The sequence below is a fragment of the Enhydra lutris genome, unplaced genomic scaffold (genome assembly GCF_002288905.1).
Source record: "Enhydra lutris kenyoni isolate GAN:26980312 unplaced genomic scaffold, ASM228890v2 scaffoldscaffold12, whole genome shotgun sequence".
In the NCBI taxonomy this organism is placed as follows: Eukaryota; Metazoa; Chordata; class Mammalia; order Carnivora; family Mustelidae; genus Enhydra; species Enhydra lutris.
In genome coordinates, this window is record NW_019154096.1 from 425,022 (window position 1) to 443,130 (window position 18,109).

The window sequence follows — 18,109 nt, forward strand, 5'->3', positions numbered from 1 at the left end:
GCACTGATCGATCTAGAGGACATTATGCTACGTGAGATCCGCCCGTCACGGAAGGACCAAAATGGTATGACACCACTTAGATGAGGTGCCCGGATGAGTCAAATTCACGGAGACAGAAAGTGGAATGGCAGTTGCCAGGGTCTGGAGAAAGGGAGGGATGGGGAATTAGTATCTAGAGGGCAGCGAGTTTCAGTTCGGCAAGATGGCAAGGATTCTGGAGGGACCATAATGTGAAAATGCTAATGTCATTGACCCATCTACTTAAAAATAGTTACAAAGTTAACTTCTATGTTATGTCTGTTTTACCACAATAAGAAATACTTAAACAAAAAGTGCACTTTTGTTAACGTGAATGAGACCCAGCCTGATTTGTGATGCAGTGAGAAACCCAATTCCTGCACATACACTCCCTGGGGTGATGGGGAACCCCACCCAAGCCCGCCCCCCAGTGCAGATCTCCTGGTCACCCTGTGCATCAGCCACCATGCCCACCCCCAACATCATGGCAGTGACATGGGACCCACCTGCCATCATGCCTCGTTTGGAGTCACAGAGTGGTAGGACGCTTGGCACAATTTCTCACCTGTCCTCACACAGTGGGAATATACCCACCACCAACTTCACATGGTGAGGGCCCCAAAATGCCCACTCCGGTGTTTCTTTTTTTTTTGTTGTTGTTGTTGTTTTTAAGACTTTATTAATTTATTTGAGAGAGAGAGAGAGAGAGAATGCATGTGCATACACTGAAGAGAGAGCACATGAGCCAGGACAGGAGAGAGTGAGAAGCAGCCGCCCCGCTGAGCAAGGAGCCCGAGGCGGGGCTCGATCCCAGGACCCCAGGATCATTACCTGAGCTGAAGGCAGATGCTTCACCACCTGAGCCCCCCAGGTGCTCAGAATGCCCAGTCTCTTCACCTAGATATAGCTACCACCAACACCTTTTATCTTCAGGGTAATGAACTCTGACTCATTAATCCAAACAGAGCAGTGAAACACAGGAAGTTAACAATCCATGACTCCATTAGGACAAAAGCAGAGGCTTCCCCTCCCACCCCCTTATGATTTGCACGGGGGCAGGGCATAAGCTGAGCAGTCAGATCTCACTAAAACTGCCCCCCCCTGCCCTGAGAACGGGTAGCAGCCTCTCCCAGAAGGTTGTGAGCCTGTCCCCACTGGACTTCTTGGGGACTGCAAAGCAGGAGAGGGTCATCTCCAGAGGCTGCCCGATAGGCTAAGCAGGACCGAGGTAACAAAATCCGCCTTTGGCAAACCTAAAATGTCTAATAAAAAAAAAAAAAAAAACGTATAACTTGGGAGTCACAATGCTAAAATCAGGAGTAAGAAGCAGAAAGCAAAACCGAAGCACATTCAGCAGCAAAGTGTGAAGGAGAAACGTAAAAAGAGAGTTGAAAATGACACAGAATTGCTGAATGGAGAGCCTTGGCTCTGGGGTGCTGTCCAGCCCCCTGCCCGAGTTGCTGTGGGGAGACTGGCAGTCAAGTGGCAGGCGTCTGAGGCTCTGCACGTGGTGATGGAGCAGGGAACTTCCAGCTGCTTCTCCCTGTGTCCCCTATCCTAATCTCTCAATTCTTCTGATTCATTCCTGGCCCACAGTGGTTCCTCAGGATCAGGCTCCAGTGTGAGTGATCCAGGAGTGGAGTGATCCAGAGAACAAGAGGTATAAGGGCTGGATAGGAGGATCTCCTAAGACAGCGGCTTCAGAGAAAAAGGATATGAAAGCCAGAAAGGCAGAGAGGGAAGTGAACTCAGAGACACTGTGTCCTGGCAAGGGCCACAGTAAGCCAGAGGCAAGTCTAGGATGGCCGTCTTCACTGCCTTGTATTTACCTGAACCAAGATGCCCTGAGATGCTGAGCAAGTCCTCAGCCCAGGATGAGGCAGGTGATGCATTTTCCCAATGCTGAGCAGCTCTCTTTGCTAGCACCCAAACCTGGAGGAGACCGCCTTGCCTGCTCTGCATCTCACTCCCACCAGAGAGAAACCATCAGCAGAGGCACTGTGGGGGAACTCTGAATAAGATGGCAGAGCTCTAGGAACCGAGCCCAGGAGAAGCTGGGACAGCAGCCAAAACACATCATTCTGGAATGCCACAGAAGATCCCAAGGGCAGCAAGTGCCCTGACATCTCCTGACCATTGTCCTTGGGTGCACCTTCACTTGCAAAACCCAAGCCTTGGGGGACCCAGATCTACCTCTACCTCAAGAAGGGCATGGCCATCCTCTCGTGCCTCCTCCCCCTGTTCTGTAAGGCTTTCTTCTGCATGTGCCAGAACGGATCTCAAATCAGGTAACAAGAACAAGAACGAAAAGGAAAATAAACAACTATGTTGATCTTATCTAACACTATTCCAGGTAGCACTGAAACTGACCATTGTGTAACTAGGAGCTTCAGTTTCTCGTTCTGCAACATGAAGACACCTGCTGAACAAGACGAAATGACATAAAGCATCTGGAATGCTTGAAACCACGCCTGGCTCATAGTAAATGCTCACTAAATGTTGGATGCCAGGCCCCGGGCATCACCTTGGCTCACACACCCGCTTCCCTCTCTGGGTCCCACTGCACGTTGCACTTGGGGTGCTCTTTGCTCATCTTCCCACGTTCTTCAAAAGCATTTTTCTTCAATTCCCTACCAATTCCAGATTATTGCTCTTCCTCCCTTATAAAAAATGCTCACAACAGACAAAATGAGAAAGTCTATCTCTGCAACTGCCCCTCAGAACAATGTATTACTTAAACTATAACCCCTGGATGATTTTACGAGTTACCAAGCACATTTAGATACGGCCTTAAGAAAAACATATACTGGCAACAGGTCTTTGGGGGAAAGGATAATATACGACCTTGAAGCTGAGCAGCTGGGGATGCCCGGATAGCTCAGGGCAGAACGCTGCTGGCTTCCTGGAAGCCAAGCAGCTGGGAATGCCCGGCCTGCTCAGGGCTGACCTCTGCCTGCTTCGCTTTTCCCTTGTCTCGCCTTTCTCCTCCCAAAAGTGCCTGTTGTTAGTTAGATGTGTCCTTTGAATGTGCTTGTTTAACTATAAACTTTACCCTCCTTCTTGTTTGTCCACAAGACATGTGACTAATGTTTGATCTTCATCGACTCTTCTGTTGGTTATTGTTTCTATCTAATAAAAGTGAGACTGAGGAGTTGCTTGGTGCAGCATTCTTTTCGACTGTTGTCCCCTGCTCCCTTTCTTTTGCAGCTGACTTGTTTGTGCCTAATTCTTCTCCTGTTCACAGACTGGAAGGGCATAACTATCATTTGACTACAGCCACCTTTGTCCTTCCTGGCCATTGTCATTTTGGGATGTGTCGGAATCCCAGCTCTGGGACCTGTGAATGTGACCTTGTTTATTATCTGGTCTTTGCAACAGTCAAGTTAAGGTCACTGGGATGGGCCCTAATCCAGTACAACTGGGCGGTTTATAAAGATAGACGAAGTATAGGGGAGACAACAAGAAGACACACGGAAGATGCCTTGTCATGACAGATGCAGACATCGCAGTGATCCATCTACAAGCCGGGGCCCCAAGAATCACCAACAACATCAAAGTCTTAGAAGGACATGGAAGGTTCTCCCCTAGACCCTCTGGATGGAGTATGGCCCTGACAACATATTGAGTTTGTACTTCTATCCTCCTCCTATCCTCATGCAAGAATAAATTTCTGTTGTTTTAAGCCCGAGGTACTTAGTTACAGTACCTAGGAATATCTTAAAGGGATAGACTTAATTCCTTCCCACCTCAAGATGCCCAGGAGTGTCTGAGAGGCAGGTTTTCTAAGAGAGCCAGATCACTGTGTGCCTCCTTAATAATCAATTAATGAATTTATTGAATTTAAGGGTAGAAAATCTTCAACAAGGTGATGAATGCATTGAGCATTTTACTTGTTATTATTTGGGGGCATACAGAAAAAAGCACTACTGCAGTAACTTCGCCTTCCATTTAGAGAGACACTTTGCTGCTAACCCTCAAATTTCCTCCCAGGAAATAGGAGCTTGTGCTGGGTCTGAATCTTCCCTCAGTGGGAACTTCAGATAATAAGGCTCTTGCTGCAGAACGTGCCCAGCTCCCTTGGGGGGGGGGGGGGGTCTCTTTCCGTGGTCCTGAAAGTTTTCTCTTCTTCTTTTAAAAAAGAAGGCTATTGAATTGTTACAGTGATCAAAACTCTGAAAGGAAGATAAGCCACTTGGGTTTGAATGATTAAGACCATTAAAAAATACACAATAGAAGACTGGATCAAATCCAAATAAAGTGCCTTCGCCTAATGCACATCAAATGGGGAGGATTTTAAACTTCTCTCTCTTGATCACAGGTGTGACACGAGGCAAAGTTCAGGGGCATCTGCTGCCTGCCTTTCTCCTCCTGGAAAAGGGGTCTGACCTTGGATTCTTTTTCAAAACTGGGCTCTTTTGATAGTTTTAACTGATTTCTCCTCAAGGGCATAAGGAAAATGATTATGCCAATAAGAAAGTAGAAAGAGTTCTGAGCACAGCACAGCATCACAGGGACTATGACTGGCAGGAGATCCGGTGTCTCCAGTGTGGAGCTCAGCTGGCAGACAGGAATGGGACAGAGAGACACATTCATCTCCATACACACAGGCCTCTAAGAGTACCATAATTCTAAGGCAGCTTGCCCTTTTATGTGCAAGATGAAAGTCACCTAAAGAAGTTTTCCTTAAATTGGAATAGTATTTATTCTTATCTGTATCATCAAAAAACCTATATTAGGAATATAGTAACAGTGGAGATGACTTAAGATTCTATTTACATGAAGGACACTCAAGCCTAAATCCTCATTTCAGCTAACTATCTCAAATAAATGGCGAGCATATTTTTATTTTTTTATGTGTAATTAAAACAGCATGAATGATATGCCTTGTAGCCATTAGCCTGTAGATCTTAGAATCGACACAATTTATGTCAAGGGTGTAATCTGGGGAGAAAGGCCCGCACAGAGCACCATGAAAGAGAGAAGTCAGTAACTGGGAGTTTCCAAATGCCATCAGGGAGAGACTGGCATCATGGAAGTCACAATCATCCAGGAAAAAAGCAAGAATGACATCGTTTTGGAAGCCATTCACCCAACAGAGAAGACGTGGCTTCATGAATATGGGGTCAGCTCATCATGCCTTCTTGAGAACCACAAAGATACAAAGGGTCCTACTGCTTTAGAGGACAAGAGCACAGAGCTTGGGGGGATCCACGTAGAGTGAGCAGAAGCAAACCTGGACTGGGTCTGGGGAGGTAGCCCCTCAGCTCTCAGGATTGCTATTCTGATACACCCTGAGAATGGCCTCCATTAACCACAGCCAGGGTCTTGCGCTCCTGGCATACCCAGCAAGGATGTGTGGGGCTGCTCAGGGTCCATGGGGATTGACTGTCCTTACAAAGCTCAAGGGTAAGAGAACCACAGAAACACACTGTGTAGATGAGAAATTAGAACCCCTGTGTGCTGTTGGTGGGAATGCAAAATGGTGCAGCCCTTGAGGAAAAGAGTTTGGAGCTTCCTCAAAAACTTAAAATAGAATAAATAAATCAAGCAATTACACTTCCAGGGATATGTCCAAAAAACTTCAAAGCAGGATCTCTAAGAGACAAGTGCACACCCATGTTCAATGCACTATTATTCACATTAGCCAAGAGGCAGAAGCTACTTAAGGGGCCATTGATGGATGAAAGGATATCTCAGTCCATTCAGGCTGGTAGAACAAAACAAGGTAGACTCGGTGCCTTCTAAACGACAGAAAATTACCACTCACAGTTCTGGAGGCTGGAAGTATGGGGCTGGTGTGCCAACATGACCAGTGAGGACCCTTTTCTAGGCCACACACATTCACTGCATCCTCACAGGGCAGAAGGGGGTAGGCATGTATCCGAGCCTCTTTGATAAGGCATCATCCGCTTCTAGAGGATTCCACTCCCATGACCTAAGCACCTCCCAAAGGTCCCACCTGCTAATACCATCATCACCGTTGGGGGTTTGGGTTAGAGCAGTGACTTCAGGTGGAACACAAACATTCAGATCGTCACAACAGATAAAGAAAAGATGGTATATCAAGACAATGGAATATTATGCAGCCATTACAAGGAAAGAGGTCCTGTCCCATGTTACAATGTGGATGAACCTCAAAGACCTTATGCTGAGTGAAGCAAGCCAGCCACAGCTAAACTCATTCTATAGGATTCCACTTACACAAAGCACCTGATACAGTCAAAGTCCTAGACACAGTTACTAAAATGTGGTTTCTGAGGGCTGGGGAGAGGAGGAAGGGTAACTTGGTGTTCAGTGTGTTCAGACCTCCTTCCATTTTACAAGATGAGAAACTTCTAGACATGTGTTGCTCAACAACATGAATATACTTAATATATTAACTTAATATAATTATCTTCAGTAATTATACTTAAACACCTAAAACCCATTAAAATAGTAAATTTAATGTTATGTGCTTTTTACCACAATAAAAATTAACTGTTTTGTATTTTGTTTTTTAAATCCTTTCAAACCAGTATTTAACCGAACAGCAATATATACATGTAGTTTAAAAATAACAATTATTGTGTATTTTTAGCCCCCAGCCCCTTCCATAGAGTGAGAAATGCTATTTCTCAAATGCTATTTGTTGTGTATCTTTCCAGAATTACTGCGTGTGCACACATGCATGCATATGTGCACGTTCATCTCAGGGACTTTGGATGGGAGCACAGTGTGTGTATTGCTTTTCCTTGCTTTAAAATACTGTTTCCTAAAGCTCATTATCAATAAATAGATTCACCTCTCTCTTTTCAAATGAAGGCATTCTACGCAATACTGCACTGTAGCATGCTTTATCTCTGCACTCACCAGCGGCAGAGAACCAGACCATGACTGTGAGGACGTGAGCACTGTCCTCACAGGAGTATTCTGTGCAGCTCACGTGTCCCTGTGGGATTCATTCCTAGGAGTGGAGTTTCTACTCAGTGTAGACAGTGTACCGAATGGACTTAAGGTCCTGCTCCTTCTGGACTGTCATCTTCAGAGCTACGAAGCAGCTGTTTGGGACCCCCTTTACTTAATTTTATGGAAACTGTCCTCCAAGGGTTTGTGAGAGTGAACAACTTTTCATATATTTATAAAACTCTTTCATTTTGTTTACAGCCTATTTCTATCTTTACCCAATTTTTTTCAAGATTACTTATTTATTTATTTGTCAGAGAGAGAGAGAGAGAGCCAAAGAACGGAGAGCAGCAGGCAGAAGAGGCAGAGCAGGCAAAGGGAGTGGCAGGCTCCCTGCTGAGCAAGGAACCCAGTGTGGGACTCGATCCCATCATGACCTGAGCTGAAGGAAGATGCTTAACCAACTGAGCAACCCAGGCGTCCCTATCTTTACCCATTTTTTTAAATCTTACCCATTTATTTACAAGAATGCTTTATAAATGAAGAAAACTTTCTTTGTCATATATATTTAAATTTTCCTCAATTTGTTTGGTGTCGTCTCACAGCAATTTTTTCCCCCACATCATTTTTAAATTAATCCAATTTATCAGTCTTTTTTATTTTTTGTAGCATTTGGGTTTCCCATTTTCCTTAGCATGCTCTTTCCAATAAGCCACACAAAACATTTTCTAATTGCATCTAGTCCTTTCTCTGTGGCTGACTTATTTTAAATTTTATCTATTTAAGGTATAAAATAGGGATCCAACTTTATTTTTTTCCAGGTTGTCCCAGTATCATTTATTGAATAATCCATTTTTCATCACTAATTTGAAATGCCACATTTATTTTTTGCTATTTCTGTAAATATATTTATTAACGAACTCCATTATGTTTCTTCACTAATCTTGCATTAATATGCTAATATAAACAATATTAATATTAAGTAGTTTCAAACAGGTATGTTTAAGCTTCATAAGGCATTTTACTAACTTAATAGGAATAATTCCCTTTAATAATATTCGTTTTACCAAATGCTGTGGCTACTTCTGCATGCAAACATTTTAAAATGAAAGTTAGAAAGACTTCATATTAGGGGGGCCTGGGTGGCTCAGTGGTTAAGCGTCTGCCTTCAGCTCAGGTCATGATCCCAGGGTCCTGGGATCGAGGCCCACATCAGGCTCCCTGCTCAGTGGGAAGCCTGCTTCTCCCTCTCCCACTCCCTCTGCCTGTGTTCTCTCTCTCACTGTCTCTCTCTCTCTTTCTCTCTGTCAAATAAATAAAATTGAAAGAAAGGAAGGAAGAAAGAGAGAGAGAGAGAGAGAAAGTTTTCATTTTATTTTATTTCAGGGTTAGTTAAGGATGAGCATACATCATACATCATTACACTATCAAGTCCTGATACCCAAGGACAAGGATTAATCCCACTTTTCTTTGATGCTCCTTAATGGTGTTTTAAGTACTTTTTGAGCATTTCTTGTCAATTTTATTGTTTGTGATTCTATTATAAATGAAGTCCATGGTTCCTTCATCATTAACTAATTACTTATAGGTACAAAGAGAAATTAATTAATTTTGGAAATTATTTTCATAAGAAGGTATATTGCTGAGTTTTTTAAAAAATTATTTCCCAGGAGATTTTCTATGGTTCTCCAAGAACATACAATGATAATTTATCTTCATTTCTAATTTTATGCCTCTTCTATTATTTCCTTCTCTATCTGAATGTACTTCATAACTTGAGAATGTAAGGTTAGAGGCTTAGAAAGGAGGGCTTAACACGTTCATCTTTTAAGGTCATGTGAGATAAGTGCTTTTAAAAAGCCCTCCAAATTCTCAAAAGTAAAGGAAATCCCAGATTGATTATCTCTGACACAAATTCTGAAATAAGGCAGAAGTAGAAGTTTAAAACTTAATCTGGAGATGAACAAACAATAAGGGGAAAGACTACTTTTCCCCTATGTAAGACAACCCATTATGAAGACAAGTCACCCATAAGACCTCATGACAGAAACTTGAAAAACACTGGTCTCCTTCAGATTGCCGAGGAGGTGTCTGTTTTACATCCATGTTAATCCTGTTCCCTGCATAACACTGCTCAGTAAATGATACTGTAGCAACTAGCAGCCATCTGGAAAAATCCATGAGCACGGATCCCTACCTCACGCCTTAGACAGATAAAAAATGGACTAAACCAGGGATCAAGCAACCTGTAGCGCAAAGCCAAATGCAACCAGTGCATGTTTTTATAAATAAAGTTTTATTAGAACACAGCCACACTCGTTCACTTACACAATGCCTGTGGCTGCTTTCACACAAGGGAGGTGCTACAACAAAGACTGTATGGTCTACATCACTGAAAACATTTGTTATCTTCCCCTTTACAGAACAAGCTAGCAGACCCCTGGAACACACCAGCAGCCCTCTCAGTGTGAGAAATCTGAACGTATTTAGAGGGCCTCCAGCTTCTCAACTGATGCCCCGACAGTACTGGCTGGAAAGTTTGAGGATTGATAATCAGAAATTCTCATCATCTCGGAGTTTTAAGACCAGCTACATTAACATTTTTTTTAAATACTGAAAACCTGTCATCCTCTTCTGCAAAATACTATTATTTATTTCATTGTTGCCTTTGTCTATACAAATTTATAAAATGTGCTCTGCATCAAAGGTGGAAAATCGTTCTAACTGCAGGCAGGCACAATTTCTGCAACTTGCAGAGACACTGTACATATACAGAATGCATAAGTACACACCACACTTGCTCATTCTGTATATTTACAGTATCTGCAAGTTGTAGAAAGTGTAGAGTTGACGGTCCCTCCATCTGAGACCAACTGTTGGTATAACATCCTCTGGCGTTCAGCTGCCTGAGTTGCAAGGGGCTGGGAACAATCTCCAGGAGACTATGCTAGAGATTCCCTGAGCTTCCCTGCCTTCTGCCTCCCTGAGACTCACTCAGCTCAATGATGTCTCCTTTCAATGACTGTGCTGCTGCAGAAACTTTCCTGTAAGAATTTAATTTTTCCACTGTTCACTTTTCCTGCTTAACACAAAAAGGATATTTTAATTTTTATTTTTGTGCTCTTTCAAGGAATTTAAAAAAAATCCTACTTTTTAAGTAGGTACAAAGGATAGACAAAGAAATAAGCCAGAGACCCTGACTTCAGAGCTGATGTGAAATAGTCATGAGATGAATGAGTGGAGTGAAAGAGAGTAGTGAGCGAGAGATGAGATTAGTGAGCGAGACACGAGAGAGTAGTGTGTGAGACATGAGAGAGTAGTGTGCGAGATGAGAGAGTAGTGTGCAAGATATGATAGTAGTGAGCGAGACATGAGAGAGTAGTAGTGTCAGACATGAGTGAGTAGTGAGCAAGATATGAGAGTAGTGTGCAAGACACGAGAGAGTAGTATGTCAGACATGAGTAGTGAGCGAGACATGAGAGAGTAGTAGTGTCAGACATGAGAGAGTAGTGAGGGAGATATGAGAGAGTACTGTGCGAGAGATGAGAGAATAGTTAAAACATGGAGAGTAGTGTGCGAGATGAGAGAGTAGTGAGCGAGGTGAGAGAATAGTGTGTGAGAGATGAGAGAGTAGTGTGTTGAGACATGAAAGAATAGTGAGCGAGGCATGAGTAGTGTGTGAGACATGAGAGAGTAGTGAGCGAGAGATGGGAGAGTAGTGAGCGAGACATTTGAGAGTAGTGTGTGAGACATGAGATTGTCTTGTGTGAGATATGAGAGAGTAGTGTGCACGGCATGATAGAGTAGTGTGTGAGACACGAGAGTAGTGAGCAAGAGATAAGAGAATAGTAAGCAAGACAGGAGAGAGTAGTGAGCGAGACACGAAAGAGTAGTGTGCGAGATGAGATAGTAACGTGCGAGATATGAGAGTAGTGTGCGAGGCATGAGAGTAGTGAGCGAGAGATAAGTGAATAGTAAGCAAGACATGAGAGAGTAGTGTGTGAGACATGAGAGAGTAGTGTGCGAGGCATGAGAGAGTAGTGAGCAAGACATGAGAGAGTAGTGAGCGAGAGATGGGAGAGTAGTGAGAGAGACATTTGAGAGTAGTATGCTAGATGAGAGAGTAGTGTGCAAGATATGAGAGTAGTGAGCAAAACATGAGAGAGTAGTGTGTGAGACATGAGAGAGTAGTGTGCGGGACATGAGAGAGTAGTGTGTGAGATGAGAGAGTAGTGTGCAAGATGAGAGAGTAGTGAGCGAGATGAGAGAGTAATGAGCGAGATGAGATAGTGTGTGAGATAAGAAAGTAGTGAGTGAGGTGAGAGAGTAATGGGCGAGACATGAGAGAGCAGTGAGCGAGACATGAGAGAGCAGTGTGTGCGAGATGAGAGAGTAGTGTGAGAGATGAGAGAGTAGTGTGCGAAGTGAGAGAGTAAAAGAAAAAGTAAAAGGTATTCAAATTGGCAAAGAAGTCAAACTCTCTCTTTGAAGATGACATGATACTTTATATGAAAAACCCAAAAGACTCCACCCCCAAACTACTAGAACTAATTCAGCAATTCAGCAATGTGGCCAGATAAAGTCAACGTACAGAAATCAGCTGCTTTCTTATACACTAACAATGAAAATACAGAACGGGAAATTAGAGAATCAATTCCATTTATTATAGCACCAAGAACCAAAAGATACCTGGGAATCAACCTAACCAAAGAGGTAAAGGATCTGTACTCAAGGAACTACAGATCACTCATGAGAGAAATCGAAGAAGACACAAAAAGATGGAAGACCATTCCATGCTCATGGATCGGAAGAATAAACATTATTAAAATGTCTATACTGCCCAGAGCCATCTACATTTCAATGTCATCTGGATCAAAATTCCACCGGCATTTTTTAAAGAGCTGGAGGAAACAATCCTAAAATTTGTATGGAACCAGAAGAGATCCCAAATTGCTAAGGAAATGTTGAAAAGGAAAAACAAAACTGGGGGCATCGCGTTCCCTGATTTCAAGCTTTACTACAAAGCTGTGATCACCTAGACAGCATGGTACTGATGTTCTATTTTTATTACACTATCACACTTGGGTATTATTTCTGCTTAAACAGTGAACTATCAAGAACTTACTTTAAAAAAGTAAAACAATGTATATTTACCCACATATTTACCATTTTTGGCAGTCTTCATTTTTAATGATTTTTAATGATTTGTTCTGCCTGGTAAAATACATTGTTTTTGAAGAAATAAGAGTTGTTTGCAAAATGACTCAGTTTGTGAATTTGTTTTTATTGTTCTCATTCCTTCATTGAATAGTCTCAAATTGGGATTACCTATCAAGTACGTATTATACACAAGCAAAACGAACAGCATTTGCAGATGCGAATACCAGTTGTTCTCACCTAGAGACTATTTTTCAGGGAACATTTGCTAAAACCCCATGGACTGTGGGTTTTTTGGTTGTGAAAACTAGGTGGGGTGGGTGCGGTACTGGCATCAGTGGGCAGAGCACACGCAGGCTGCCGAACGCCCTGCAGAGCACCGGTCAGGGCCCTGCAACGAAGAAGAATCTGACCCAAAATGTGAATCGTGTGGCGCGTGAGACACTGAGGCTGGTGCGTGAGGCACCACGGCTCTTTCTGCAAACTGTGTCTGTGCGGCGCGGCGGGAACGACGTGCGAAGTGTTTGTGAGGGACCAGCCCAGGGTCCCACGTGCCCTGCAGCAGGGTCTGGAGCTCACCGTGCGGGTCAGAATCTCACCTTGCTGGTCAGAAAGCGCGGGGCATGCTGACTGGGGACTGTCACCAACAACACAATGTGAGGAGGCGGCGCAGTGGTCCCAGAGCCGAACAGCGAAGCACTGGGCGCAGCTGAGGTAAGAAACGCGCGGGCTTTAAGGAGACCAACGACGGGAACGACCATCCGGACGAGGGGATGAGCCCAGGTTTCGGCCTTGACAGCCGGGGGAGGCCGCGGCTCTGTGAGTCGGGAGCGCGGGCAAGGGGCTGAGTCTGGGACCCCGGGAGCCCGCAAAGGCAGCGTCCGGGAGGCGGCGGCCAGGCGCTCGGGGTGGGAGGGCTGGGCCTCAAGGCTCTGGAGCATCAGGAGGCGCACGTCAGGGTTACCGGGACGCCAGGGAGGGGGACGTTGGGAGCGCCCGACACGGGGAAGGAACCAGGCACCGTCGCGAGGACGGACACCGGGAGGTCCGGTACTCGCGCCGTCCAACACCACCCAGGACGTCCGCGTTCGCAGGGGACGAGGTCCGCAGTCCTGGCCACCGAGCAGGCTGGCTGCACGTGCTCCGCCCCCGCAGCCCGTCTCGCACCTGGACCCCGCAGCCCTTACCCGCAGCCGGTAGCTTACTGCTCCTCCCGGTCCGACGACGCTGGCTGTCGGCCCCATGGGCCAGCGGAGAGGCTCCCGGAAGGCAGGCTGGGCGGGGGCCGGTGGCCCACGCGGGGCAGGGCCAGGCCCACTGGCCCCCACGCTCGTGGAGACCCGCGGCGACACACACTGCGCCTCTCACGTGTCCCCTCCGCCACCGCGTCGAGCTAGGCCGCGCAGAGCCTCACGGGAGCTCAGCGCACAGCACTCTGGGAAAGCCCCCGTGGAGCCCTGTGCACAGGGGCAGCCCCATCCCGGAAGCTGTCTCCCGCGGTGAGGGCGGGGCGGCGGGAGCTGGCTGGGCAGGTGCGGTGCGGTGCGGTGCGGTGGGAGCGGGTGCCTTCTCCTGCGGGGGCGGCCAAGCCGGGGCTGCGGGGGTGCGGGGACACCGCGGGGAACCGCGGGGCCGTGGGCGACTGCTGGCCTCTAAGGAGGGGTGGGAGGTGGGGGCGCCTCTGTGGGCGGCGCGTCCGGGGCGGCTGCTGGTTCGGAGCGTGGCGGAGGGCGCTGCCTGCGGGGGGCGAGCCGCGGGCACGTGCGGGCGTCGGTTCGGAGAAGACGCTTCGTTCTTGCCCGACTGTTGGCGGCCTCCGGCGCTGTGGTGTCCTGGGAGCGCAGACCCGGCGCGGGTCGGGAAGGGTGGCTCTGGGGCCTGATCTGTACCCCTGGCCCCACACTGCGGTGGGGCCGCCGCCGGAACCCCCGTGGGACACCGTGTGGACATGCGAGCGGACACCGGGGAGCCACGCGGCCCGCGGGCGCGACAGAACGCCGGCCGCTGCGCACCATCGCGGACGTGCAGTCGGAGTGCGGGTCAGGGCCGCCCTGCGTGCCGCCGGACCGCGGGGAGCTCCGCTGGAGGTCCGCACGAGGTGAGGAAGCGGCAGTGTCGGGTCCTGCCCTGCGCCCCGAGTGGATGGCGCCGTTGTCGTCGTTGCTCAGGACAGCCCAGACGGGACAGCATGGTGCGCGCCCGCGGGCGCTTGTGGGAGGAGATGTGACACACGCACACGCACGGAGACACTGTGTGACCCCGCGGACGGGGCCGCCGCCGTGACGCCGAGTGACCGCGGTCCGCCAGGGACAGACGCAGATGCAGTCCGAGTGGACTTCCGCGCGCTCCGAGCTCGGCCCTACCCCCAGCGCCGCCGCTGCAGCCGAGAACCGCTCTGGGGCAGGGAACGGGTGGGGTGCGGGTGGGCCTCAAAGCAGGGGCGGGGGGACGAGAGAAATGGGCTAACTGCCTTGTTGGTTTTGTGTAGTTATGTTTAAATAAACACGGGCCGAAGTCCGCGTTCTCGCCGGGATCCAGGATGTCAGACATGACCGGACCGTACCCTCCTCCGGGCCCCACCCAGCCCTCAACCTTGGGCCAGCTTCCTGCCCCAGGAACCCTCTTCGGAGAGTTGGTCTCCGTCCTGACCTCTCCGCGGCACTCCTTTCCCCAGAAAACCAACTCGCCCTTCATTCCCCGCCGAGGATCCTTGCCCACAGCTGCTCTAGCTGCAGGCTTTCAGCACCCGTTGCTGCCCCCTTCTGACTCCCAGTGCTCACGCCGGACGCACTGGCGCTCCCCGAGCCGGGCTTTCTTTTCTCTGTGGAAGTGACAGCTGACATGCCAGGTGCTCTACTGACGCATTGGCTTCCCTGTCTCTGTGCTGGAGAGAATTCTGTGCTCGACCTCCCTGTGTTGTCTGGGCACAGAGTCTCCCTTGCTCTCTTTCCAGCAGCTCCGCTCATGCTCAGGAGATCGCTCTCTCGGGCCCCTGGGTGGCTCAGTCCGCGAAGACCGGCCTTTGGCTCCAGTTATGTTCTTGGGGTCCCGGGATTGAGTTCCACCCAGCAGGGAACCAGCCTCTCCTTCTCCCTTTGCCTCCCTACCCCCAGGTGGTCGTTGCTCTAGCTCTCTATCAAATAAGTAAATAAAATCTTAAAAAAAAAAAAAAAAGGACTACCCTTCATGAACTATCCAGCGTGTGTTTGCCTGGTGGGCCCTGTGGCTGGACCCTGAGATTCCTAAACCAGAAATCATTTCTGCAGCCAGTGTGGACTTGAGGGGAACCTGGTGCACTGCCTCTGAGAATTGGTCTCGCGTGGAGCAGGTGGTACTTGTAAACAGGCTTTTTGAAATGCTAAGACATATGAAGAATGCTGGCAGCCCCTGCCTGCGAAGACACAGGAGGCAGTGAGGATTGTAGGTCTAATAACATCATCTCGGACCTAATATTTTAGCCTTTTTTTTTTTTAATATTTTAGCTTTTTAAGATCTCCTTTTAGCTATGTTTTCTTGACTGTCACCCAAATGTGTTTTTATTTCCTGTACTTGAAGGAATAGCGGCGGTGGCTGCTTCGGCTCTCTTGAAATTGGCGGGACACAGCCACACTGCAGGAATATGAAACAGGGCAGCCTGCGCAGGCAGGAATTCACCGTGTGTTCAGCAAAGTCACATTTGGAACGGCTAGAGATGTGCACAGTCTCTGCCATGCTTCATGGCAGGTGAGACACCCAAATGGTAGAAGATTGTAAATCACTGGGTGAAATTACTTTGCACAGATAAATCAGCTTACATTTCTTTTCCTTTTTGCTTTGTAGTATGTTAATGGTTAAGAGCTATTTCATACTTTTCTGTGTAATCTAGTTAATACTCTTTTAAAAACCTGTCAGAATTTAACCTCGGGAAAAGGAACATTTTAGCCTGTTCAGGAATGTAAAGGTTCTTACATCACAAAATGTTAAAATGTATTTGATGTGTGCTACACATGTAAATATCCTGGTTCTGAGGGGCGCCTGGGTGGCTCAGTGGGTTAAAGCCTCTGCCTTTGGCTCAGGTCATGATCCCGGGGTCCTGGGATCGAGCCCCGCATTAGGCTCTCTGCTCAGCAGGGAGCCTGCTTCCCTTCCTCTCTCTCTGCCTGCCTCTCTGCCTACTTGTGATCTCTGTCTGTCAAATAAATAAATAAAATCTTTTAAAAAAATATCCTGGTTTTGAGTCTTTGCTTATGAATTACATGTTTGCTTTAGTGGTTATTACAATTTATAACATTTTTTTAAGTAGGCTCCACAGAGCTCAAACTCGTAACCCTGGGATCAAGACCTGAGCTGAGATCAAGAGTCAGACACTTAACCTACTGAGACATCCAGGCAATGCAGGTTGTGAATGATTTTTTTAAAAAACCTCTTATCTTTAAGGTGGTGAAGTTCATTTTGGGCTGCTATGTAATGAAGCCACATGGCCACTAGGTGGAGATGTTGTACAGCGCGGAGCACACTGCCCTTCTGCAGAGACTTTTCATTATTCTTTTTAAAAGATTTTATTTTTTTTAAGTAAACTCTGCACACAATGTGGAGCTTGAACTCATAGCCCTGAGATCAAGAGTCGCACACTCATCTGACTCAGCCAACCGGGCACCCAGAGACTTGTACTGCTTAATACAAAAAATCAAATGGAAAAGTTCTGTGGAAGTGGATGTTTTTGAATATACATCCATATTAAGGTTTCAAAGCACTAAATATGATAAAAATATTCAGGACAAAAATTGTGAAGATAAATTATCCTGGTAGTGTTATTCTTCATTTTCCTCTTTTTTGAGGGTTTATTCATTTTTCTTTCACATATTTTCAGTTTCAAATTCCATGTATAGTATATAAAAGGAAAATGCATCACTATCTAAAAGAGCACACATGCATATGCCTAGAAACATAAATACATGGTTCTTACTGTAGTATTTACAAGGGGAAAACAATGACCTTTTGTCATGAAAGAACTTTTGATCTTTCCCTATATATTTCTCTTTTTCTTGGCAACTAGAAAAGTAGCAACAAAGTTTAAATTTCTTTTTTTATGTTTAGATAATGGCTGCCTACAAAATTGATAACTAAGACTGCCAGGAAATATAACATTGCATGTCAGAATGGCTTTTGAAGGTTCTGGTGTGTTTATATTGCTTTGCTGTGATACAGAATCCGAAAGGCCTTTGCTCTGAATGGATTTTATTTGTCACCGTTTACTCATTACTTCTGTTTTAAGACAACTGCAGAAAATCAAGCACTTTTTTTGGTATGTTTATTTTTAAAGAAAGCATTGTCATCTGTGATACGCCTGTGGGAATTCAATGTCGTCGTTTTACTTATCATATATTGAAGTTGTCAACTAGCATCAGGTTCTCAGGTGCTCCTTCTCTGAACAGGGAATGAACTTTGGGGACCACTAGCATCATTGCTATGACATGTGTCTGGGGCCAGTTCAGTTCATGCGGGGAAAAGTCATGCCCTGGGGAGCTCCTAGTGGGGGTGTTCTGAGTGGTCCTGCAGATGTCAATGCCCCCCAGGCTTGGAAGGAGTTAGAGTGCTGGAGTGCTCAGTCCAACCTGGCAGCTCATTCATTCATTCATTCATCAGCACAGGAGTGCCTGTGTGTATCATGTCTTCTGTATATAGATGAGGGGAGCAGGCAAGGGTGTGGACAGAGAACAAGGAAAGGAGAATGCCCAGTCCTGAGTCTGGTAGGAAGCACGTGCTCAGGAGTTGGAGGGAGTTGTGACATTCTGAGAGGCAGGAAGTAAACCAGGAGGGTTTGTGGCACAGAGAGCGCTTTAAGGAGGTGTGAGCTGTCACAGTTGTCCCCTGGTGCTGAGAGTTGGTACAGTGGTGCTTGAGATCTGCTGGGAATGACAATGACAAGATGGGGGGGGGATCATCAGGAGGGCTGTTTGGTGGCATGAGGGGCCCGGAAGTCCGATAGGTTGAGTGGGAGATGGGGAAATGAAGAATCCATGCCCCTTTGCCTTTGGTTGTGGGAGAGAGATGGGCAATGCCACAGGAGGGT